Below are 27791 nucleotides of genomic sequence, written 5' to 3'. Positions count from 1 at the left end.
GGAAAAAGGCCGTTCTAAATCCAAACAACGATTGTTCCCGACAAAGGACCCCTTGTACAACATTCTGATGAAAGATCAGCAAATGTAGGACCCGTTTTATGATGCTATTTCATATATCTGTCGTACATGTGAACTAGTCGTTTGCGCCCAGAGTTTGGGTACTCTCTCGCTATACCTATGTCGTAATGAAGTTATTTTTAGAATTCTAACACGGCGATTGCATTAAGAACTAGTGTATCTATCATTTCCTATACAACATGTATTTTTTAGTTATGTTTATGAATAGCTATTTGGTCAGAATATGTGTGTCAGAAAAAGTGTCAGAAAAATATCCGGACGTTGTGGGAAAAATATGCTACATGAGCAAAATGTATAACCACTGATTTCAGCTCTAAATATGCACATTTTCGAACAAAACATAAGTGTATGTAAAACCTGATGTTATAGGACTGTCACCTGATGAGGCTTATCAAGGTTAGTCAAAAATTATATATCGTTTGCAGGTTTGTTACGATCGCTAACCTTTGCTACTGGGGAATGGCTTGTGTTTCTGGCTATTGTGCTAAGCTAATATAACGCTATATTGTGTTTTCGCTGTAAAACACTTAAGAAATCGGAAATATTGGCTGAAATCACAAGATGCCTGTCTTTCATTTGCTGTACACTATGTATTTTTCAGAAATGTTTTATGATGAGTATTTAGGTAATTGACGTTGGTGTCTGTAATTATTATGGCTGCTTTCGGTGCAATTTCTGATTGTAGCTGCAATGTAAACTATGATTTATACCTGAAATATGCACATTTTTCGAACAAAACATAGATTTATTGAATAACATGTTATAAGACTGTCATCTGATGTAGTTGTTTGTTGGTTAGTTTGGTTGATTCTTGGTTAGTTAGGTTGGCTTTGTGCATGCTACCTGTGCTGTGAAAAATGTCTGTCCTTTTTTGTATTTGGTGGTGAGCTAACATAAATATACGTGGTGTTTTTGCTGTAAAACCTTTTAAAAATCGGACATGTTGGCTGGATTCACAAGATGTGTACCTTTCATTTGCTGTATTGGACTTGTTAATGTACTGTAACACTGTATTGGAAAGTTAAATATTTCAAAAAAATATATTTTGAATTTCGCGCCCTGCACTTGAAGTGGCTTTTGTCATATTGTTGCCGGCCTCGGGCTTGCAGCCAGTTAACAGATCCAACAGGATATGCCGAGTTGCTTGGGCACTCGGCTGGTGAGTTCAGAGATTTGTATTTTATTTGATCGCAGCTGTAACTATTATCCACCTACACCCAGAGATGACCTGCACTAGAGTTTGATTACTGTTCGATGACATTGACTAGTACCTTAAATCTACTGACATGGAACTACCATGTGCTAGATCATGCAATAAAACGGGAAACGATTCTCTGTGACACACCTCTGTGATGCCGAACATGCTAAACTCTGCAGAGCTTGGGTAGGGGACAGGTGTATTTCTCATATTTCAAATCAAACAGTAGAGGTACAGACATACTTTTCCATAAGTATGTTCCATACATGATTGACAAAAACATATCTGATCCAGAGGGAAGATTTATTTTGATAACTTGGTCACTGTATGGGTCCCCAATTACTATCTTAAATATATATGCCCCTAACACAGATACTCCTGCTTTCCTGTCGAAAATGATAACCCTGTTCAATGAGCATTGTGTTTCCTTTGGAATGCTGGCTGGAGTTTAAATGTTACCCTCAACTCAACCCTGGGCAATTAATCTCAAGTCCCCACCACAAACCCTGAATCGGCAAAGATGTTGAACTCTCTTACTAAAGAGATGGGACTGATAGATATCTGGAGAGAGACTAATAGCTCGTCTATGGACAATACATACTACTCCAATGTCCACAACACCTACTCCCCTATAGATTACATTTTTATCCCAAAGATTTTCATAAATTCTGCCACTTATGCAATCGGACCAATAGCACTTTGTCCGCCTCCACTTTGACCTCTGTAAAAACATCCCGAGGTCAAAGAGCTGGAAATTAAACACCTTCATGTTATCAAACAAAGCATTCCACACATTGGTTACTTAAGTGATAATGCCCGAGAAGCCAGTGTTTGGAGGATATATTGGCATGGGTGTTATTGGCAAACTGTTCCAATATGCAAGATGGCACCGACAGAGATGGTCGCTTCGCTTCAGGTCCTTAGAAAACTATGCAGTTATTTGTTTTTTTTATGTATAATTTCTTACATTGTTAGCCCAGAAAATCTCAAGTGTTATTACATAGAGTAGGGAATAACTATTGGATATAAAAGCGATGTCAATTTACCATCATTACGACCAGGATTACGTATTTCCCGAAGCGGATCCTTTGTTCAGACCTCCACCCTGGACATGCGATCTTATCCCAGAGGGCAACCGAAAACAACGCGGTCGCCGCAGGAGAGGCTGATGGAGTAGCCTACTGGTCAGAATCAGAAGGAGAGCACACCATCCACCACTTCCGATCATATTACTCGCCAATGTCCAATCGCGAGATAACAAGGTGAACAAAATTAGGGCACGAGTTGCCTTTCAGAGAGACATCAGAGATTGTAACATTCTCCGTTTCATCGAAAAATGTCTCACTCTGGATATGTTTGTACATGTGGTACATATGTCAGACTCAGTACAGCCACATGGTTTCTTCACACATCGCGCAGACAGAAACAACATTCCCAATGGTAAGAAGAAGGGTGGGGGTGTATGCCTTATGATTAAAGACTCATGGTGTAATCACAACAACATACAGGAACTCAAGTCCTTTTGTTCACCCGACCTAGAATTGCTCACAATAAAATGCCGACGGCATTATCTTCCAAGAGAATTCTCTTCAATTATAGTCACAGCCGTGTATATTCCCCCCCAAGCAGATCCCTCGCCGGCCCTGAAAGAACTTCACTGGACTCTATGTAAACTGGAAACTATACATCCTGAGGCTGCATTTATTGTAGCTGGGAATTTTAACAAAGCTAACCTAAGAACCATACTTCCTAAATTCTATCAGCATATCGAATGCGCGACAAGAGCTGGTAGCTTTCTGGATCATTGCTACTCGAACTTCCGCGACGCACACAAAGCCCTCCCCCGCCCTGCCTTTGGCAAATCTGACCGTGACTCCATTTTGTTTTTCCTGGCCTATAGACAGAAACTAAAAGAGGAAACGCCCGTGCTCAGGTCAATACAACGCTGGTCTGACCAATCGGATTCCACGCTTCAAGATTGCTTCGATCACATGGACTGGGATATGTTCTGGATAGCCTCAGATAATAACATTGATGTATACGCTGACTCGGTGAGCGAGTTTATTAGCAAGTGCATAAGAGATGTTGTACCCTCTGTGACCATTAAAACCTTCCCTAACCAGAAACTGTGGACTGATCGCAGCATTCGCACAAAACTGAAAGCGCGAACCACCGCTTTTAATCATGGAAAGGTGACCGGAAACACGACCGAATAAAAACAGTGCAGCTATTCACTCCGCAAGGCAATCAAACAAGCAAGCAAAGCGTCAGTATAGAGACAAAGTAGAATCTCAATTCTTCACAAGGTCCTTTGCTGTTGTTCTGGGATTGATTTGCACTTTTCGCACCAAAGTACGTTCATCTCTAGGAGAAACAAACACGAGATGTATGTGGCAGGGTCCACAGTCAATCACGGATTACAAAAAGAAAACCAGCCCTGTCGCGGACACCGACATCTTACTCCCAGACAAATTAAATAACTTCTTTGCTCGCTTTGAGGACAATACAGTGCCACTGACACGGCCCGCTACCAAAGCCTGTGGGCTCTCCTTCTCCGTGGCCAACGTGAGTAAAACATTTAAATGTGTTAACCCTCGCAAGGCTGCCGGCTCCAACGGCATCCCTAGCTACCTCCTCAGAGCATGCGCAGACCAGCTGGCTGGTGTGTTTACGGACATATTCAACCAATCCCTATCCCGGGCTGTTGTTTTCACATGCTTCAAGATGGCCACCATTGTTCCTGTTTCGAAGAAATCTAAGGTAACTGAACTAAATGACTATCGCCCCATTGCACTCACTTCTGTCATCATGAAGTGCTTAGTCAAGGACCATATAATCTCCACCCTACCTGATACCCTAGACCCACTCCAGTTTGCTTACCACCCCAATAGGTTCACTGATAATGCAATCGCCATCACACTGCACACAGCCCTATCCCCTCAGGACAAGAGAATTGCCTTTGTAAGAACGCTGTTCATTTACAACAGCTCAGCATTTATCACCATAGTACCTTCCAAACTCGTCATTAACCTCGAGACCCCGGGTCTCAACCCCGCCCTGTGCAACTGGGTCCTGGACTTTCTGACGGGCTGCACCCAGGTGGTGAAGGTAGGAAACAAAATCTCTACCCCACTGATCCTCACCACTGTGGCCCCACAAGGGTGCGTCCTCAGCCCTCTCCTGTACTCCCTGTTCACCCATGATTGCGTGGCAATACACGCTTCCAACTCAATCATCAAGTTTGCAGATGACACTACAGTGGTAGGCCTGGTTACCAATAACAATAAGACAGCCTACAGGGAGGAGGGCCCTCGGAGTGTGGTGTCAGGAAAATAACCTCTCACTCAACGTCAACAAAATAAAGGAGATGATAGTGGACTTCAGGAAACAGCAGAGGGAGCACCCCACTATCCACATCGACAGGACCGCAGTGGAGAATGTGGAAAACTTCAAGTTCCTCGGCGTACACGTCACTGACGATCTGAAATGGTCCACCCACACAGACAGTTTGGTGAAGAAGGCGCAACAGCGCCTCTTCAAACTCAGGAGGCTGAAGAAATTTGGCTCTTAAAACACTCACACACACGGTTTTACAACAATTGTTTACAGACAGAATATTTCACTTATAATTCGCTGTATCACATTTCCAGTGGGTCAGAAGTTTACATACACTAAGTTGTCTGTGCCTTTAAACAGCTTGGAAAAATCAAGAAAATTATGTAATGGCTTTAGAAGGTTCGGATAGGCTAATTGACATTATTTGAATCAATTGGAGGTGTACCTGTGGATTTATTTCAAGGTCGACCTCCAAATTCAGTGCCTCTTTGCTTGACATCATTGGGAAATCAAAAGAAATCAGCCAAAACCTCAGAAAAAAAATTGTAGACCTCCACAAGTCTGATTCATCCTTGGGAGCAATATCCAAACGCCTGAAGGTACCACGTTCATCTGTACAAACAACAGTACAAGTATACAAGTATAAACACCATGGGACCACGCAGCCGTCACACCGCTCAGGAAGGAGACGCGTTCTGTCTCCTAGAGATGAACGTACTTTGGTGCGAAAGTGCAAATCAATCCCAGAACAACAGCAAAGGACCTTGTGAAGATGCTGGAGGAAACAGGTACAAAAGTATCTATATCCACCGTAAAATGAGTCCCTAATCAACATAACCTGAAAGGCCGCTCAGCAAGGAAGAAGCCACTGCTCCAAAACCGCCATAAAAAAGCCAGACTACGGTTTGCAACTGCACATGGGGAAAAAGATCGTACTTTTTGCAATAATGTCCTCTGGTCTGATGAAACAAAAATATAACTGTTTGGCCATAATGATCATCGTTATGTTTGGAGGAAAAATAGGGAGACTTGCAAGCCGAAGAACACCATCCCAACCGTGAAGCACAGGGGTGGCAGCATCATGTTGTGGGGGTGCTTTGCTGCAGGAGGGACTGGTGCACTTCACGAAATAGATGGCACGATGAGGTAGGAAAATTATATGAATTAATTGAAGCAACATCTCATGACATCAGTCAGGAAGTTAAAGCTTGGTCACAAATGGGTCTTCAAAATGGACAATGACCCCAAGCATACTTCCAAAGTTGTGGCAAAATTAAGAACAACAAAGTCAAGGTACTGGAGTGGCCATCACAAAGCCCTGACCTCAATAGAAAATGCGTGGACAGAACTGAAAAAGCGTGTGCGAGCAAGGAGGCCTACAAACCTGACTCAGTTACACCAGCTCTGTCAGGAGGAATGGGCCAAAATTCACCCAACTTATTGTGGGAAGCTTGTGGAAGGCTTCCTGAAATGTTTGATCCAAGTTAAACAATTTAAAGGCAATACTAATTCAGCGTATGCAAACTTCTGACCCACTGGGAATGTGATGAAAGAAATATAAAGCAGAAATAAATCATTCTCTCTTCTATTATTCTGACATGTCACATTCTTAAAGTAAAGTGGTGATCCTAACTGACCTAAAACATGGAATTTTTACTAGGATTAAATTTCAGGAATTGTGAAAAATTTAGTTTAAATGTATTTGGCAAAGGTGTATGTAAACTCCCGACTTCAACTGTACCTGCTGGAGCACGTACTACGTGTGGGTGTTGTTATGTTGACCAGTGAGCTGAGATAAGAGAGCTTTACCTAGCAAAGACTTATAGATGACCTGGAGCCAGTTGGTCTGGCGACGAATATATGGCGAGGGCCAGCCGACAAGAACATACAGGTCGCAGTGGTGGGTGATATATGGGGCTTTGGTGACAAAACGGATGGCACTGTGATTACTCAGCAAACTGGATGCAGTCTGAGTGTTGGAGGCTATTTTGTAAATGACATCGCCGAAGTCGAGGATCGGTAGGATAGTCAGTTTTACGAGGGTATGTTTGGCAGTGTGAGTGAAGGAGGCTTTGTTGCGAAATAGGAAGCCGATTCTAGATTTTATTTTGGATTGGAGATGCTTAATATGAGTCTGGAAGGAGAGTTTACAGTCTAGCCAGACACCTAAGTATTTGTAGTTGTCCACATATTCTAAGTCAGAACTGTCCAGAGTTGTGATGCTAGTCGGGCGGGTGGGTGCGGGCAGCGATCGGTTGAAGAGCATGCATTTAGTTTTACTAGCGTTTAAGAGCAGTTGGAGGCCACGGAAGGAGTGTTGTATGCCATTGAAGCTCGTTTGGAGGTTTGTTAAACACAGTGTCCAAAGAAGTGCCAGATGTATACAGACTGGTGTCGTCTACGTAGATGTGGATCAAGGAATCACCCGCAGCAAGAGCGACATCATTGATATATACAGAGAAAAGGGTCGGCCCGAGAATTGAACCCTGTGGTACCCTTACAGAGTCTGCCAGAGGTCCGGACAACAGGTCCTCCGATTTGACACACTAAACTTTATCTGAGAAGAAGTTGGTGAACCAGGCGAGGCAGTCATTTGAGAAACCAAGGCTAGCACAGTGTTAGCTAGCACATTGTTAGCTGAGCACAGTGTTAGCTGAGCACAGTGTTAGCTGAGCACAGTGTTAGCTGAAGAGAAGGCTTGAGAGCCTCTTTTGACCATAGTACCATGCCGTGTAACTGGTCAGTTTATCCATAGCTAGTAATTCCACGTATTTGAGTGCCTGGCTTAGTTCGCCCAGTATGGGGAAGCAGTAGCTGTAACTCCGGGTGGAAAGGTTCTATCAGCCGGGTTATACATGTCCTACTCAAAGCCTGACCGTAAGGTCTGTACAGCTTAGCTAGCTAGTAGTAGCCTAGTGGGCTAAAGCCTGTAGTTAACACTTCGCTAGACGGAGAACACCACATGGGGGTATTGTGCTACAGGCTGAAAATGTCCCATGACTGTGAGCTATGAGCTAGCAAGCTCTAAGCTTGTTCCGGCCGACGGTAGCTAAAAAGCTATTACTGGCATAAACTAGTTAGCGTTCAACTCATGGGCTAATAGCCTAGCTATTGCTAGCACACTGCTAACTGAAGAAAAAGAATGTGGCATAAGTCTTCAGTGAGCTAGCTAACCACATCTATAGTCTCTTTTCTCTCTTCCAGCGTGGTCGGAAATAGCAGCACTAAGCTGGTAGCGAAGTGGGCTAGTAGGGCGAAGGATAGCCGTGTGGTGCTAGCTTCAACTGGAGACTGAGAAGAAGCAAACTTTTCCTTTTGGCAAAAGTACTCAATCCTCTAAACGAAAAGCTGTCATCCTTAACTGGGTGGCGAATCCTAGTGGATCACCTGTGAACAGTTAAGCAGGACAACAGTAAGCCAGGTCGTGCTGAGAAGAGCTAGAGATATAATGAAGAAACGATAATGAGTTAGAGGGCAGGAGAGTGACACCTTATAAGGAGTGGGGTTCCCCACTATTCGCCACACTTCCTGTCTAGGAAAGAGGCTGTGTGATTGGAGCTTTCTGGTGACACCGCCTCGAAGGGCGTGTCCCCATAGTGAGATGCCGAAATTAGTATTTGAAAGAGAACCAAATGTAACATACAATAACACATGTTGTTAGTGATAAGAAATGGAAACAAACGTATTCATGCAGTCTATTCACATGTTTTGAAACTGTAAAAGCAGCTGTTTTTCGAAAATGTTAAAACTGGGAAAACAAATGAGGTAGAGTGTGAGAGGGCGGGTGCCGTCTGACCTTCTGTGGGCAGGCCCTTGTCCTCAAAGATGTTGCCGCTGTCCTGCCTGCTAATCTGTGTGTGCACCTCCTCCATGGTGCCCGGGTCGCATGGGCTATGCAGCAGGGTCAGGTTGTACTGCAGAATCGGCTCAGGTCATAGCTGTAGCTGGGGGTCAGAGATCATAGGTGAAAAGGTCAATGAGGATGGCGAGAAGAACAACAGTTGTTAATCAGAGAGTAGATCGATGAGATGGATGAATGGATGGAGTGATGGGTAGAAAGAATAATATATAGAGGAATGACGGAAGAACCGATTAAATCAATAATATTAAGCAAACAGACAAACTGACTGACCAGACAGACACTTTTGAAAGGAGTCCAGCTGTACTTTGATGTTACATAACTATTCTTTCCCTCAAGCAGAGATGGCAGTGATGTCATTGTGTTTTTTTCCACTTAACAAACAAGTGGATAGTACTACTATTTAACGAAAGAAAATACATACAATTCAATGGATGGATGGAAATATAAGATAACCTTTTGTTTTTATTCAATTCACATTTGTGTATACATTTAATCAGGAGGATAGTACTACATACACAAGGCCACGGCAATGAAAGATTCAGTCTTGAAAGTGTGTGTGTGTCTGCATGTGAGAGAGATATGACCTCTGTTATATATATATCTGGAAAGACTGTGCCTGAGGTGACACATACTGCTACCAAGATCCTTACTTCCTGTGACACATCACAACACATCAAAGGGAGACGCGTTACTACGGAGACCCTGGAGACTGCAGGGCAGTCTTACCTAAAGTAGAAGTTACTGGACAGGTCCATGTTCTGAAAGATCCTCACGTATCTACAAGGGGAAAAATAAACAGTCACAATCTCTTATAGCTATGGCCAAGACCTAATAGTAGTGCCAGGATTTTTCCTGTCTCATCACCAGTCACATCACCTAAGCTGTCCCTGTTCGGGTCACATAGGAAAAAGTCCTGGAGATATAACATTATACAGTAAGAGCATGTTACCTTATGTCATCTCAATTAAAAGGTGAGACTAGACAAGGCAATATTCATTTCCTGTGCACTGCATATATAGACCCATGTACTGAGTGACCCTTAGCCCTTAGCTGGCCACACTTGGTTAATGGGTCGGTGAAGCCGTCACACCGCACAGCCTTGTGTGAAACGTCAATTACCTAATGATCTCATGGGATGCTTGGTGTGTGTGTGTGTGTGTGTGTGTGTGTGTGTGTGTGTGTGTGTGTGTGTGTGTGTGTGTGTGTGTGTGTGTGTGTGTGTGTGTGTGTGTGTGTGTGTGTGTGTGTGTGTGTGTGTGTGTGTGTGTGTGTGTGCGTGCGGAAATTGAGTGAGAGAAAACATTTAGGGAAAGAGGAAAGTGGGAGGAAAGGAGAAAGTCTCCAGTGAAGTATATGGTATTTAACTGTCTGTCGACCTATTGTACCTGGCCTCATCAGGATGCATCACCCTCACTGAGTCATTGGGGATGTAGATCACATTGGTATTGTCGATCTTCTGTATCGGGGTGTCAAACTCATTCCACGGAGGGCCGAGTATCTGCAGGTTATTGCTATTTCTTTTCAATTATGACCTAGACAACCAGGTGAAGAGAGTTCCTTACTAATTAGTGACCTTAATTCATCAATCAAGTACAAGATTGGAGCGAAAAACCCTCATACACTTGGCCCACCGTAGAATGAGTTGACACATGTTGTATATGGGTTGACCACCAATGTCTGCCATTTTCCTCCGCTTGGTGATCAAGACGATGTAATACCCCTCTAGGAATCAGACAAAACCTGCAAGACCAGGACAATAAATACACATAAACAGCACAAATAAGCCTATTATTACTGTAGCTTACAAGGATACCCCAAAGCACCCAGATAACTCGTATGCAACTTTTACCATGAATTTCTCATCCACAATGCTTTTTTCCAGGCCACCTTTTTAAATACAGTATCTACTCTCATCGCAACAAGCAAATGAGTGTCCATCTGTGTGCGTGTGTCTTCATGATACATGAGACCACTTGTTTTTCATGCTGCATGATCACAACACACTCACAGCCTTTTCATCGTCCTTACATAATTCATCGTAACCATCAAAATCTTTTGGTGAAATCATATTTTCGGTTCCAAAATATGTTTTCAGTCCTCGAATGTGTATTCACCATTTGTAGTACACTTTCTCTATTCACAGAGAAGCAGAATATATGTTTTCTGAGAGCTCATTATTGTTTCTCAATCATATTAGTCAGGCCCTTTTCCTTTTATCTCCTCTTGGAAGTCATTGACAACAGCTAGAAACAAAGACTACTACCACTGTTTCGCTTAGATCAAAGTTGTATAAATGGGGTGGTTGAGACCAACAAGTAGTGATGGGGGGGCGGGGGGGGGTCGATACTGTTACATGTCAGGATACGATTTTTGAAGATATGGTATCGTATTGTTTTTACAATATCACAATATTATTACTGTGCTAGTTGGCTGTACCTGCATCAAAAAAATGTATTTTTCCTTCATAGTTGTTCTCCGACTTCATATTAAATAGGGAGCCAATTTGTTTTCAGCACTTTTATTTCCATTACTGATCAAAACCTGTTTGCTCATGGCTCTCTTGTCCCTCTGCAGAAGACATATTGTGAGCAATATGTTTGGAACATTGAATCGCAATACAGTATCGAATTGCAATACATATAGAATCGTGAGAATCACAATACATATCGTATCGTCACCTAAGTATCATGATAATATCGTATCAATTTCCAGCCCTACCAACAAGTGGGTCACACTTATTATACATTTACATTACATTACATTTAAGTCATTTAGCAGACGCTCTTATCCAGAGCGACTTACAAATAGGTGCATTCACCTTATGATATCCAGTGGAACAACCACTTTACAATAGTGCATCTAACTCTTTTAAGGGGGGGGGGGGGGGTTAGAAGGATTACTTTATCCTATCCTAGGTATTCCTTAAAGAGGTGGGGTTTCAGGTGTCTCCGGAAGGTGGTGATTGACTCCGCTGACCTGGCGTCGTGAGGGAGTTTGTTCCACCATTGGGGTGCCAGAGCAGCGAACAGTTTTGACTGGGCTGAGCGGGAACTGTACTTCCTCAGAGGTAGGGAGGCGAGCAGGCCAGAGGTGGATGAACGCAGTGCCCTTGTTTGGGTGTAGGGCCTGATCAGAGCCTGAAGGTACGGAGGTGCCGTTCCCCTCACAGCTCCGTAGGCAAGCACCATGGTCTTGTAGCGGATGCGAGCTTCAACTGGAAGCCAGTGGAGAGAGCGGAGGAGCGGGGTGACGTGAGAGAACTTAGGAAAGTTGAACACCAAACGGGCTGCGGCGTTCTGGATGAGTTGTAGGGGTTTAATGGCACAGGCAGGGAGCCCAGCCAACAGCGAGTTGCAGTAATCCAGACGGGAGATGACAAGTGCCTGGATTAGGACCTGCGCCGCTTCCTGCGTGAGGCAGGGTCGTACTCTGCGAATGTTGTAGAGCATGAACCTACAGGAACGGGTCACCGCCTTGATGTTAGTTGAGAACGACAGGGTGTTGTCCAGGATCACGCCAAGGTTCTTAGCACTCTGGGAGGAGGACACAATGGAGTTGTCAACCGTGATGGCGAGATCATGGAACGGGCAGTCCTTCCCCGGGAGGAAGAGCAGCTCCGTCTTGCCGAGGTTCAGCTTGAGGTGGTGATCCGTCATCCACACTGATATGTCTGCCAGACATGCAGAGATGCGATTCACCACCTGGTTATCAGAGGGGGGAAAGGAGAAGATTAATTGTGTGTCGTCTGCATAGCAATGATAGGAGAGACCATGTGAGGATATGACAGAGCCAAGTGACTTGGTGTATAGCGAGAATAGGAGAGGGCCTAGAACAGAGCCCTGGGGGACACCAGTGGTGAGAGCACGTGGTGCGGAGACAGATTCTCGCCACGCCACCTGGTAGGACGCAATCCAAGCGTGGGCCGCGCCGGAGATGCCCAGCTCGGAGAGGGTGGAGAGGAGGATCTGATGGTTCACAGTATCAAAGGCAGCCGATAGGTCTAGAAGGATGAGAGCAGAGGAGAGAGAGTTAGCTTTAGCAGTGCGGAGCGCCTCCGTGACACAGAGAAGAGCAGTCTCAGTTGAATGACTAGTCTTGAAACCTGACTGATTTGGATCAAGAAGGTCATTCTGAGAGAGATAGCAGGAGAGCTGGCCAAGGACGGCACGTTCAAGAGTTTTGGAGAGAAAAGAAAGAAGGGATACTGGTCTGTAGTTGTTGACATCGGAGGGATCGAGTGTAGGTTTTTTCAGAAGGGGTGCAACTCTCGCTCTCTTGAAGACGGAAGGGACGTAGCCAGCGGTCAAGGATGAGTTGATGAGCGAGGTGAGGTAAGGGAGAAGGTCTCCGGAAATGGTCTGGAGAGGAGAGGAGGGGATAGGGTCAAGCGGGCAGGTTGTTGGGCGGCCGGCCGTCACAAGACGCGAGATTTCATCTGGAGAGAAAGGGGAGAAAGAGGTCAAAGCACAGGGTAGGGCAGTGTGAGCAGAACCAGCGGTGTCGTTTGACTTAGCAAACGAGGATCGGATGTCGTCGACCTTCTTTTCAAAATGGTTGACGAAGTCTTCAGCAGAGAGGGAGGAGGGGGGAGGAGGGGGAGGAGGATTCAGGAGGGAGGAGAAGGTGGCAAAGAGCTTCCTAGGGTTAGAGGCAGATGCTTGGAATTTAGAGTGGTAGAAATTGGCTTTAGCAGCAGAGACAGAAGAGGAGAATGTAGAGAGGAGGGAGTGAAAGGATGCCAGGTCCGCAGGGAGGCGAGTTTTCCTCCATTTCCGCTCGGCTGCCCGGAGCCCTGTTCTGTGAGCTCGCAATGAGTCGTCGAGCCACGGAGCAGGAGGGGAGGACCGAGCCGGCCTGGAGGATATACCCTTTTCACAATACTGAACCGAGCCGAGCTGAGAGGAACCAAGCTACACTTGGGTTTTAGATAAGATTTTATTGTCCTCCAAGGAGGAAATGAATTTCCACATGCTCGTACATAGACATAGAGACCACCAAGAAACCCATACACCCAGTCATAACATTTTCAATACCAAACTTCTCTACACCCAGGACAGATAAAACAGACAGAAGACAAAGACAGCACAGAAACAGTGAAATTACAGTCCTTCAGCTATCACGCCTGCCCCCACTCTTCCCCCCTGGTGCTCGAGGGCGCCAGGCTGCCCTGCATTACGCACTCCTGCCACCATCATTTACGCACACCTGCCTCCCCTCGTCACACGCTTCAGCGATATTGGACTCACTCGATCACCTGTTTATTACCTCCCCTATATTTGTCAGTTCCCCAGCTCTGGTCCCCGCTGCTGGTTTGTCGTCTGTCTTTCTGTTTCCCAGTTCTGACGATGTTCCTGTCCTGTTGCATGTCCGTTCCTAATTAAATGTCAACTCTCCGTACCGTCATTCCTTACATTAGCTGTTGAGGGTGTTTATGGCTGTGGGGATGAAGCTCCTGCTGAACCAGTATCTGTGGCCAGAGGGGAGTCTTTCAAAATAGTGGTAGAGTGAGAGGCTATGGTGGTTTATACTTGTTTACATCTCCTCTATAGTTGCTGGAACTTATCAAGGAAGGACAATGGGAACACACTGGGCTGGGGACAGAATCATTATTCTTTATGGTGAAAATAATCTGGACAGATACTGATATGCCAGGATTTGTGTGTAGCTAGGCCATAAGAGTTGTTTGATGTTGCAATGGATGGGGAGGTGACCATTGACAGCCTGACCCAGTTCTGCTGTGTTTATATGTTTTGAATTACGGTAATGACAGGGGATGAGACTATAAGTTATTCTACAGGCAACACATGCTCCTGGAGGAAATAGCCTACAGGAGATAAACAAGAGGAAAATCATTTGCAGGAGCAGAACAGCACATGACATAAATGCATATGGATAAATTATATGAAGCATAAATGGTAGGAATGGGGAATGGGAGGAGAGAGGGGACATTGTGTACATCACAAAGATACCCTAGCCCATTTCCCACCATCACAACCACTCATTTTCTGTCTGTGACACATTGACATGTTTCAACGGTGGGTCATGAAATGACAAGCCGTAAAATACGTCAAATTTGACCGCTTAGGTGGCCGACATCAGAATCTGGGTCGGTTTTCGGTTTCCTAGATCACCGTCCAGCTCAATACAGATGACTTCCAAGAAATGTTTCTCTGAAGCCCATATCATGCCATGTTACCAATGCAATTGCAGTTGTAGTTTCAGCAAAAACAAAACAAATCAAATGTTATTTTCATAAACAACAGGTGTAGACTAACAGTGAAAGGCTTACTTACGCTTCCTTTTCTAACAAGAAAGAGTTAAAGATAAAATATAAATATATATATTTTTAAATAATACACAGTGAATAACAAATAACGAGTAAAAATAACACGGTACACAGGGAGTACCAGTACCGAGTCGATGTGCAAACAAGATTGGGTGTGTGCGTGCGTGACCTTGCTTGTGCACATCTTTGTGATGCCCTCCCCATTACTGCCTGTAGATCAGTGCTGATAGGAAGATAAGTGGCATTCAAGCTACTGTCACACCAATTATCTGTTTGTTTAATACCACAAACACACTGGCCTGGTTGGGGGAAGAGCACCATGATCAAAGCCTCACAACATTGTCAGGTCAAACTACTGACATCTGACCCTCCAAATAAAAGGGTTTGAGTGTGCGCGTGTATGCGTGAAAAAAATGTGAGAGACAGATCATTAGCTAAATGTGAGAGGCGCTCCCTTCTCAGGATCCCGTTTTATCCTCTCTCCTCCGTTCAGTGTGACCTTGATCTCAAAGCTTGACATTTCTCCTAGCAACGTCATCCGTTACAGCAGAGAAAATTAGGCTCTCTCCACTCTTCACCGTGATGTACTTATTCTTCCCAGGGAAAAAGCAGAGAAAAGGTTCAGACACCGAAATTAGCAATTAAGTAACAAAATTGGCTTTTCAGAGAAAAAAGTTTGGAAACGGTCTGGCAGGAGGTTGGTTCTCCAAAACACTTCAAGTGTGCAACCGAAGGCGTTGAGAGATCAGGTATCGGCGTGTGCTGATGAAAGTAGAAATAGGCATAGAGAGGTGCAAACGATCCTTTGATTGGAAATCTGTCATTCCTCGTCTAGCCTCTCTTTGCCTCAAAGATTTGATGCTATTCCCAAAATTAAAAAAATAAATAAAGTATACCAGTCCAGCATCAAAACTAATTGTATTCCACCTGGGATCCGATGGTATCCTATTTTGAATATCTCCAAACACTTCATCCAGGTTAGTACTATAGGCCTCACCCCCACCCCTTCCCTTGAGGTTACTGCTAGGATCACCTATCAACTGAAAAAGTTAGACTATTGTATGTTTGCTTTAAGTAACATTATGCTGTATACTTTAAAAAATATATGTAACTCATGTTTGAAAGCATCAGTGGGGGGAGTGAAGTTAAGGGAGGGAGAAAAAGGGGTAAAATGTACAATGCCTTAATGTTTTAAGTTACATTTTGTATTAATAAAAATATATAATAAAAAAAGAAATTGGCAGATACTAACATGTCTGTCATGTCTATGGCCAGAAATACATTTGAAAGGTGGTGGATTACTCAATCGATTATTGGGTCAACTAGGTAACCCAAAACTACAGTGACAGCATTGATTAGCCTCTTATAAAATAGAACCTGCTAGGAGCCCTAACTGTGTGTCATCTCAGAACCCTTCAAAATACACATTTTGCCACTAACAACTGATTCAGAATCAGCTCTCCTTGCTTCAGTCTTAGTAGCCTTCACATCTCAGCCAAATGTACAGTGCTCACAGACAAGACATGCCCTGACAGGCTCATGGCCATTCTTAAAGCAACTGGTAGAGGAGACGAGTGCCGTTTTTTTCTGGACTAGCATTTAGATTTCAGAACACAGAACATTGATAATGACCATACATTTGAAAATAGATGTACTGTAAAGTCTCTGCTTGTTTGTTTATTTCAGTTCGTTCTGCTGGGATCACAACAGAGCATCACAAACAGTAGATATATTCCCTCTGCAGAGAACAGAACAGTACATACTGTATCATGTGTATTATGAACAGTAGCCTATAGCCAGAGGAGACATAATGGATGCTCTTCTAAATCAATCAACTCCGGGACTTCATCACGTTCCCATAGCAGCCAGCTACCGTGTACCACATGCAATGGCCATTTAGCAGTGCACCAACACAAACCAATCAAATGTAAATACGATGCACATTCCCCACTCTAGGCTTTAGTATTTACAGGAATGGATGGGAGCATTGGGGGGGATGATGATGGATGCAAAGGGAGCTCTCCAGTCGCCACTCTGTACTGTAATTACAAATGAATCAGAATCCTAAGCATTTGATAACAAATAAATCTCCTCCACTCTCATACACTGTGGAAATGCTGACTGCAAGGGACGCGTGTTAATGTACAGTGCAGGCTCTCAGCCCTCATAAAAGCATGGCTGTAACCCGTGCACACCTGGGCCCTGAGGTGTGCTGTGAAACATAAGGGCCGTGGTCGATGCTACTGTCAAGCAGTTGCGTGGCATGCAGCAACTCAATCATCAATAATTGCCAGGTCGTTTGGCTCAGTGCGGTCGATTTTCAGAACACGGTTTTTGGTTTGGGTACAATTGCTCCCCACAAGAAAATATCTCTGGAATCAAATAACACATTAAAGTGTGTAAAAAACGAGAAATCGATAGATACAGTAACATTATGAGCCTCACTCAACAGCGGGATAAAAGCAGTGCTTCGGTCGATGAACGAAGTCAGATGAAAGAAGTACGTTTAATAAATGTGATTTATACAGGCCATGCTATTCTCCCGAACACAATTAAGATGCAAGTTAGGAATATCTTTCTTCTGACAATTATGTGTGTCTGTATTGGTTTGAGATTTGGTGTGGGGACATCCAGTATGTCTGGCCACAATGTCCTGTTCTACCTATCATCGACACCTCTATGTTGTTAATGTCTGAACATCAGTGAACCAACGAATAGGGCAAGGCTAAACTGAAACTCTTCCAGTGTAATCAAAGCTGGTTCTTTACAAAAGTGATCCTCAACCCAAGGCCGTTCTGCTGAGGGCAGGGTTTGCAGGCCCTTGTCTCAGACCAGTACACATATGTGGTGTATTCTTTAGTCAGATTCCAAAATGTTTAGTCTGTTGCAAAACCGTTTGCTCCAAAACGCTTTTCAGTTCTGTTTTCAAATCAAATCAAACTTTATCTGTCACATATATTATTATTATTATTATTATTATTATTACATATACCTTATCATGAAATGCTTACTTACAAGCCCTTACCAACAGGGCAGTTCAAGAAAGAGTTAAGAAAATATTTACCAAATAAACTCAAGTAAAAAATAATAATAAAGTAACACAATAAAATGACAATAACGAGGCTATATACAGGGGGTACCGGTACCGAGTCAATGTGCAGGGGTACAGGTTATTTGAGGTAATTTGTACATGCAGGTAGGGGTGAAGTGACTATGCATATCTAATAAACAGTGAGCAGCAGCAGTGTAAAAACAAAGGGAGGGGGGTGGGTCAATGTAAATAGTCAAGGTTGGTCATTTGATTAATTGTTTAGCAGTCTTATAGCTTGGGGAAAAAGCTGGTAAGGAGCCTCTTGGTCCTAGACTTGCCGCTCCGGTACCGCTTGCCGTGCGGTAGCAGAACATTCTTTGACTTGGTTAACTGGAGTCTTTGACAATTTTGGGGGCTTTCCGCTGACATCGCTTAGTATATAGGCCCTGAATGGCAGGAAGCTTGGCACCAGTGATGTACTGGGCCGTACGCACTACCCTCTGTAGTGCTTTACGGTCAGATGCCGAGCAGTTGCCATACCAGGCTGTGATACAACCGGTCAGGATGCTCTTGATGGTGCAGCTGTAGAACTTTGAGGATCTGGGGACCCATGCCAAATCTTTTCAGTCTCCTGAGGGGGGAAATGTGTTGTGCCCTCTTCACGACTGTCTTGGTGTGTTTGGACCATGAAAGTTCGTTTGTGATGTGGACACCAAGGAACTTGAAACTCTCGACCCGCTCCACTACAGCCCCATCAATGTTAATGGGGGGCTAAATTGGCCTGCCTTTCCACGATAAGCTCCTTTGTCTTGCTCAAATTTAGGGAGAGGTTGTTGTCCTGGCACCACAGTGCCAGGTCTCTGACCTCCTCCCTATAGGCTGTCTCATCGCTGTCGGTGATCAGGCCTACAGCTGTTGTGTCGTCAGCAAACTTAATGATGGTGTAGGAGTCATGGTTGAACAGGAAGTACAGGAGGGGACTAAGTACTCACCCCTGAGGGGTCCCAGTGTTGAGGATCAGCGTGGCATATGTGATGTTGCCTACCCTTACCACCTGGGGGTGGCCCGTCAGGAAGTTCAGGATTCAGTTGAGGAGGGAGGTGTTTAGTCCCAGGAACCTTAGCATAGTGATGAGCTTTATGGACACCATGGTGTTGAATGCTGAGCTGTAGTTAATGAACAGCATTCTCACATAAGTGTTCCTTTTTTCCAGGTGGGACAGGGCAGTGTGGAGTGCGATTCAGATTGTGTCATCTGTGGATCTGTTGGGGCGGTCTGCAAATTGGAGTGGGTCTAGGGTATCTGGGAGGATGCTGTTGATGTGAGCCATGACCAGCCCTTCAAAGCACTGCATGGCTACCAACGTGAGTGCTACGGGGTGGTAATCATTTAGGCAGGTTACCTTCGATTCGTTGGGCACAGGGACTATGGTGGTCTGCTTGAAATATGTAGGTATTACAGACTCAGTCAGGGAGACGTTGAAAATGTCAGTGAAGACACATGCCAGTTGGTCCGCGCATGCTTGAGTAATCCGAGTTATCCGTCTTGCCTCGCGGCTTTGTGAATGTTTACCTGCTTAACCTCTCTTAGGTAGGGGGAAGTATTTTCACATCCGGATGATTGCATTTTCCTTTTCGAAATTGGCGGTAATTTAGAACGCATAGCATAGCTTCTCCCTTTATTCCTCAGTCTTCCCGCTCTTTCACTCTACACCCCCCTTTTCTTTGTGTAACCAGCCGCTATATCGGCATCGTTCACCAGGTCCATCAATGTATGATTCATTCTGTGTATTAGTTAGGGATTTAGTAAATAAATAATTTAACCAAATTTTGTATTGCTGATTCAACTTGTTAGCGAGAGTTCGTGAAGATAACCAAGAATTTACAACTTTCAGATGAGACTGAAATAAGGCGAGGATTAAATATTGACTGCTATTGATGTAAAAGATGACTAGGTCTTTTTTTTATTTATTTTTTTCAAATTTTATCCCCTTTTCTCCTCAATTGTCGTGGTATCCAATCGCTAGTAATTACTATCTTGTCTCATCGCTACAACTCCCGTACGGGCTCGGGAGAGACGAAGGTCGAAAGCCATGCGTCCTCCGAAGCACAACCCAACCAAGCCGCACTGCTTCTTAACCTCTACCGAGCACCTACCCCGGGTCCGGGAGCTCCCCCCCCCCCCCCCACACTGATTAGCATCGCTAGCATAGCGTCACAATTAAATAGTAGCATCTAAATTTCATTAAATCACAAGTCCAAGACACCTAATGAAAGATACAGATCCTGTGAATAAAGCCACCATTTCAGATTTTTAAAATGTTTTACAGGGAAGACACAATATGTAAATCTATTAGCTAAACACGTTAGCAAAAATCACCATTTTTCTTTTCCACCATTTTCTCTCAACACCAGTAGCTATCACCAATTCGGCTAAACTAAGATATTGATAGCCACTAACCAAGAAAAAACCTCCTCAGATGACAGTGTGATGACATATTTATGGTATAGGATAGGTTTTGTTAGAAAAATTTGCATATTTCAGGTAGATGTCATAGGTTACAATTGCACCCACCGTCACAAATGGACTAGAATAACTACATAGAGCAACGTGTTTACCTACTTACTAATCATCAAACATTTCGTAAAAATACACAGCATACACTAATCGAAAGACACAGATCCTGTGAATACAGACAATATTTCAGATTTTCTAAGTGTCTTACAGCGAAAACACAATAAATCGTTATATTAGCATACCACATATGCAAACGTTACCAGAGCATTGATTCTAGCCAAAGAGAGCGATGACGTAAACATCGCCAAAATATATATATTTTTTCACTAACCTTCTCAGAATTCTTCAGATGACACTCCTGTAACATCACATTACAACATACATATACGGTTTGATCGAAAATGTGCATATTTAGCGGCACAAATCGTGCTTACACAATGGAAATACTGTCCAACTACTCAAGCAATCTGCCCGGCAGCATCATGATAATACAACTATTTTTATCGAAAACTATTCAGAAACTTGACAAAAAAAATACAGGTTGGCCATTAAATGAAAGATGCATTAGTTATTAATGCAACCGCTAAGTTAGATTTTTAAAATTAACGTTACTAGACATACAGTGTGCGTTACAGACAGACTAGTGCCGCAATAATGGCGTCACTATTTACCGTTATTGAGTTTACATTTTTCCACATAAAAATGGAATAACATCATAAATAGCTCTTACTTTCGACGAGCTTCCATCGGAATCTTGGCCAAGTGGTACTTTTGTCCAAAAGAATCGTTGCTTGGTTGTAAAACGTTGCATTCAACTTCTGATATAGCAGCTAACTATAGCTAACAATTGCTAACATTAGCTAACGTGTCCAAATCCTCATTACGCAATACTGAGGAAATTCCGAAAAATAGCAATATACTCGCATAATCTGATATAACTCGGTTTCAAATAGCTTCGTTATGATGTTTCTAACACCTATATCAAATTAAATTACAGACTGATATATCTAAAGTTCATTACTGCGCGCTCGAAAATGGCATCCCGGGGTCTCTCTCTGCGTAAAGTTCAACCTCGAAAAGATGGCGTACCTCACTCCTTGGTGTTTTATAACCTCTGAGAGCTACGCAGGAAGCCCATTCCACTTCTCATTGGTTACTGACATCCAGGGGAAGGCGGGTGCAGTTCGTGTCGTTCCATAGGATATACACACCCCTTTAAACTGAACTGAGATCAGAGCTTCGCTCTCAGACCTTCGCAAAACCTGTCATGGATTTCGCTGTAGAAAGAGTTCTGTTCCACTCAGAGACATAATTCAAACGGCTATAGAAACTAGATAGTGTTTTCTATCCAATAATAACAATAATATGCATATTGTACGATCAAGAATTGAGTAGGAAGCCGTTTCATCTGTAGAGACAATTATGCTAATTTGAAACAGCACCCCCTATAGTCGCAAGAAGTTAACACAGCGCGCCTCCAAACCGGAAGCCAGCCGCACCAATGTGTCGGAGGAAACACCGTGCACCTGGCCTCCTTGGTTAGCGCGCACTGTGCCCGGCCCGCCACAGGAGTCGCTGGAGCGCGATGAGACAAGGATATTCCTACCGGCCAAACCCTCCCTAACCCGGACGACACTAGGCCAATTGTGCATCGCCCCATGGACCTCCCGGTCGCGGCCAGCTACGACAGAGCCTGGGCGCGAACCCAGAGACTCTGGTGGAGCAGAGACCACTGCGCCACCCGGGAGGCCCCTTGACTAGGTCTTTAAGAGTTTATTCGGAAGATAACAGCTCTATAAACATTATTTCGTGGTGCCCCAACTTTCTAGTTAATTATTTACCTGATTTGCTTAATCAGGTAATATTAATTACAGAGAAATTATTTTATAGAATAGCATGAGATATCACTTAATCCGGCATAGCCAAACTCTCCAACAAAATCGTTGTCTCCAGGAACAACTCGATTTAGCCAAAACTAAATACGATGTAGTCCACTCCAAACTAGATAAATCTGTTGAGTTATCTACAAACAGGAGTAGACAATTTGATAACATGCGGGCAGTTTTGTTGAACGTTACTCAAGGTAACAATGTTCTACTCCAAATTCTGAAGACCAAAGATGATCAGTTAACTTCTCTAGGGTAGGGGCAGCATTCGGAATTTTGGATGAATGCATGCCCAAATTAAACTGCCTGCTTCTCGGGCCCAGAAGATATGATATGTATATAACTGGTAGTTTTGCATAGACAATACTCTAAAGTTTCCAAAACTGTTAAAATAGTGTCTGTGAGTATAACAGAACTAATTTGGCAGGCGAAAACCTGAGAAAAATCCATTCAGGAAGTAGTTTTTTGGGGGGTTTTGTAGTTTTCTGAAAATTCTGAAAAATGAAGAAGTAAGAGCAGTCTAAATGAGTGGACCCTAAAGTGTCACAAAGCTTTTTTATGCGCGAGACCGAGAGATTGCGTTTCTTGTTTACCTTTTAAACTGACGACGTTATTGTCCGGTTGAAATATTATTGATTATTTAGGCTAAAAACAACCTGAGGATTGAATATAAACATCGTTTGACATGTTTCTATGAACTTTACGGATACAATTTGGTTTCTTTTGTCTTCCTGTTTTGACAGCGTTTGAGCCTGTGGATTACTGAAGAAAACGCGCAAACAAAACTGAGGTTTTTGGATATAAAGACACTTTATCGAACAAAAGGACCATTTATTGAGTAAATTAATGTCTGCTGAGTGCAACCATATGAAGATCATCAAAGGTACTGGATTAGTTTTATCTCTATTTCTGACTTGTGTAACTGTTCTACTTGGCTGGTTACTGTTTGTAATGATTTGTCTAGTGGGCTATGTTCTCAAATAATCGTAAGGTATGCTTTCGCCGTAAAGCATTTTTAACCTGTTGGGGATGGGGGCGCTGTTTAGACTATTTATGCTAATTTGGCTAATTTTTTTAACGGCTTCCCACAAAATCCTTGATCGTACAATATGCATATTATTATTATTATTGGATAGAAAACAGTCTATAGTTTCTATAGGAGTTGAAATTTTGTCTCTAAGTGGAACAGAGCCCATTCTACAGCAATTTCCCTGACATGGAGTCAGATTTGAGAAATGTTGGCCACTCTTCTGAAGTCAGTTAAAAGGGCACTGTCGTTGCTATGACTATACGGACACTTCTTACGTCTTCCCCTGGATGCCTTTACGTGATGACGATTCCAACGGGGTCGATTGCGCGTTCACAGGCCCTACAAATGAAAAAACCCTGAAGCTAGTCATTCTTTGGGAGCTGCGTCATGAGCCTAGAGGACACCGGCGCGCACCTGTTCCAAGCGTTAGTTTAGCCTGTTATATTTCTCCGGTCATCTTTTCACTCGTTATAGGAGTTAAAAACATCATAAGGTAGTTAATTTAAAGCGTTTTATAGCAATTTATATCCGTTTAGTGCGATTTTGGGACATTTATTTTTGCAACGATGTGAAAAGTTGGGCACGCTTTTCAGTTCATCCCGAACGCAGTTGACATTTCCACATGGCAAGAGGACAGCTTTCCACCAAAAGACGATTTCTCCCAAGAAAGGATCCTTTGCCCAAGATACTGATGGAAGAACAGCTCAAGGTAGGACATTTTTATTATGATAAATCGTGTTTCTGTCGAAACATTTTAGTGGCTTAGGACGCCATGTTTTTTGACGTAGCTTCGCTTGGCGCAAACTGTATTGAAAAGTAAGGATAAATTAAAAAATGTAATAACGCAATTGTATTAAGAATTAAATTGTCTATCAATCCCTGTCCACCCTATATTTTTTAGTCACGTTTATGAGTATTTATGTATAAGAGTAGATCACTGTCTAAGTGGCACACGGACATTTTCTTTACCAGCTTGTCTACATTTCACATTGTCTAACCATGATTTTGGTGGCTAAATATAAACATTTTCGATCAAACTGTATATGCATGTTGTAATGTGATGTTACAGGAGTGTCATCGGAAGAATTCTGAGAAGGTTAGTGAAAAAATTAATATCTTTTGGCGATGTTGACTTTTATCGCTCACTTTGGCTAGAATCAATGCTGGGCTGCTAATTGCTATGTGCTAAGCTAATATAACGATTTATTGTGTTTTCGCTGTAAGACACTTAGAAAATCTGAAATATTGTCTGTATTCACAGGATCTGTGTCTTTCGATTCGTGTATGCTGTGTATTTTTACGAAATGTTTGATGATTAGTAGTTAGGTAAACACGTTGCTCATTGTAATTATTCTAGTCCATTTGTGATGGTGGGTGCAATTGTAAACTATGCCATCTACCTGAAATATGCACTTTTTTCTAACAAAACCTATCCCATACCATAAATATGTTATCAGACTGTCATCTAATGAGTTTTTTTGTTGGTTAGGGGCTATAAATATCTTAGTTTAGCCGAATTGGTGATGGCTACTGGTGTTGGTGGACAAATAAAAGATGGTGGATTATGCTAATGTGTTTTTAGGTAATAGATGTACATCTTTACATATTGTGTCTTCCCTGTAAAACATTTTAAAAATCGGAAATGTTGACTGGATTCACAAGATCTGTGTCTTTCATTAGCTGTATTGGACTTTAATGTGTGAAAGTTAAATATTTAAAAAAAATATTTTTTTTGAATTTCGCGGCACTGGTTTTTCAGTGGGGGGGGGGGGGGGTGTGCCGCTAGCGCCACGCTGATCCTAGACAGGTTAAAATCTGGCACCGTGGTTGGATTCACAAGAAGTTAATCTTTAAACCTATGTAAAATATGTTTTGTTTTCTGAATTTTTATAATGAGTATTTCTGTATTTGAATTTGGCTCCCAGCAGTTTCACTGGCTGTTGAAGAGGTGGGACGCTAACATCTCACATACCCAAGAGAGGCTAATGAACACAATGACTAAGTTCGATGAGAAATCAGCAGAACTCATTGAAGTCGCTGACCAAATGAATGTTGAGAGAACTCGGGTGATGAAGATGGAAATTTTGATTTCTAAGCAAGCAGAAGAAATCTCATCACTGAATCTCTCGAGACCTCTATCTGCAAACCATCACAGATAAGTTTTAGACCGAAAGGAGCAAGTGCGACACTCACGTGTCCAAAATCAGTACTCTAAATGCTCAAGTGGACTCTGCAATGCAGCGGAATACCACCCTTGGATACCATCTGGAGGAAGTCCAGAATGGTCACGCTCTACAGCGTACAGGGCTCCGGAACGGCCCCAATTTCCCCACAGGATGAAGCCAACCCTCTCCGCCCGCTTGACGCAGAATACCTTGACAAACTCGTCAAGAATTTCCCCACCTTTGACCCCGTTCCAGGTCAGCCGAACGATATTGAGACATTCCTAGCTGACATAAAGGACGCGTTGGGTGGCTACCCGAACGCTACGGGTTCTGACAGGGTTTACCTGTTGAGGCGAACGTCGAAAAGACACGTGACGAGGTTCATTCGCCTACAACAGCAACACATGGTAAATGACTACGCTAAACTTGCCACAACTTGAAATTAGAATTCAGTGGTTTTGCGACTGGCAAACACGATAGCTCACTGGCTAACATGGTTAAACAAGCTCGGAACAAACACCCACAATGTCACGAACGTCGTCATGGAAATGACAGGACCAAGGTGCAGCGTTGTGAGCGTACATTTCTTTTAATATTATAAATGTCACAAACAAAACAAGAAATACCAAAATCTGACTAGGGCTATACAGGCCACTAACACAGACAACTACCCACAACTAAGGTGGCAAAACAGGCTGCCTAAGTATGATTCCTAATCAGAGACAAAGATAGACAGCTGTCCTGATTGAGAACCATACCAGGCCAAAACCTAGAAAACAGAAAACCTAGAAATAAAGAAACTAGAATGCCCACCCTAGTCACACCCTGGCCTAACCAAAATAGAGAATAAAAGCCTCTCTATGGCCAGGGCGTGACACACAAGCTTACTATCATAGGCTTTGTTCAGCTTACTTTGGCCTACTCACTGAAACAGGAATGGAAGAGCTGTTACCATTCAAACAAATGTTTCTGTCGAACATGTATCCCACCTTCATTACCTACTTGGTCCATGCAGCCCATGTTGGCTTGCCTATCCTACACCTCAGAGAGCTTGCAAGCACAGCTTTTGAGGCATCAAAAACTCGCAACGCTAAGAGCCCTGGCCACTCGGTTTTGAAGTTTGACCAGGAGCACTCACTCCAGTTAGAGGGTGCATTATCAGGTATTGGAGCATTGAGTGATAATGCACAACAACGGTTTCTACCCCGAAACCACAAATCCAATAACCAATAGTCTAAATAACTGTAAAGTACGTCGCCATCAAAACGACTACCGGTACAATTGACCTGTTCGCTACTTTTCTGCACCCAACCTACACAAAGTGTCAGAGCACACGGGTAATAAAGGGTTGAAGGACGATCAAAACGTAGACCAATGTTCTCCAGAAGTTACACTACGTGAAGAACTAAAGCGAGAAACATTTGAGAAAAGGGTAAAAGATAAGTCACAAGGACTAGACGGGGAATTAACGGACAACAGGTTCACAAGAATTAACAGCCATAGTAAGGACGTTAAAATTCAAATTTCTACCGCTCTCATTCAAGACCCTATCCAGGGCCCGCTTGATTAAGAAACAAGCCCACGGGCTTTGTCTATAGACTCTGATACAAAGATTAAGAAGAAAAGGTTAAACGCTTCGTTAAAGTCAAGCCACTCAAGATCTGAAAAGTCGATCTGCTTCCACCTTGAACAGAAATGACACATCACGTCGTTGCGTACGACCACTCGACTTTGTGGGGAATATGTCCACTAATCACGAATCTAAACGCCCATACCTGGAAACGGTCCTGGAGGACTGCTTAACTTGTCATGCGCTAATTTATTCGGGTGAGACAAGATCACTCATCTCTCAAACATTGTTCGATGATCTCAAAAGGGCTTTGAAGCCAGCTAAATGTTGTTTAAAAGTGGAACAATGCGACACTACACTTCGAGGGGTCACTCAGGCTACCTCGCCTCTCACATTGAGAGTCAGGCTGAAACTACACTTCCAGGACGTATCGCTCGTTCACCCTGTGTATGTTACCAGCCTGAAACGTTACCCCTGCTACTTGGAGCAGACTTGATGGATCAGTTACTCCCATTGATGGTTCAGAAAACCAAGCAGGTATGGTCACAGGCCACAGTGCCTTCTCCACTGACCATACTGTCGTCCCCTAACGCTAGCTGCAACGCAGTCATTCATGAGGGGTATCTGTCAAAAGCACCCCTTGGGAAAAAGACGTTTAGAAACCTCTTGGTGAAGAATCCAATCCAAGGAGATATTACGATATCTTGACACATTCCATCAGCCAATCTGATTGACCATTATTTCCATGATTTCGAGCCAGCTGTCTCTGTGAAGGATCAACTTCCCTCCTCCTTGCAGTCGTGCAATACGGTAGCTGAGATAAACTTCTCTT

General features: G+C 43.4%; 1 pseudogene; it reads right to left on the bottom strand.

Annotated features, from left to right (window-relative positions):
* Positions 1 to 10242, bottom strand: part of LOC129817089 (polyphosphoinositide phosphatase-like) — a 39586-nt pseudogene extending 29344 nt beyond the window's left edge.
* Positions 10243 to 27791: the final 17549 nt, after the last annotated feature.

The sequence above is a fragment of the Salvelinus fontinalis genome, chromosome 20, assembly GCF_029448725.1.
Source record: "Salvelinus fontinalis isolate EN_2023a chromosome 20, ASM2944872v1, whole genome shotgun sequence".
In the NCBI taxonomy this organism is placed as follows: Eukaryota; Metazoa; Chordata; class Actinopteri; order Salmoniformes; family Salmonidae; genus Salvelinus; species Salvelinus fontinalis.
This window is presented reverse-complemented; position numbering and strand designations above follow the sequence as displayed.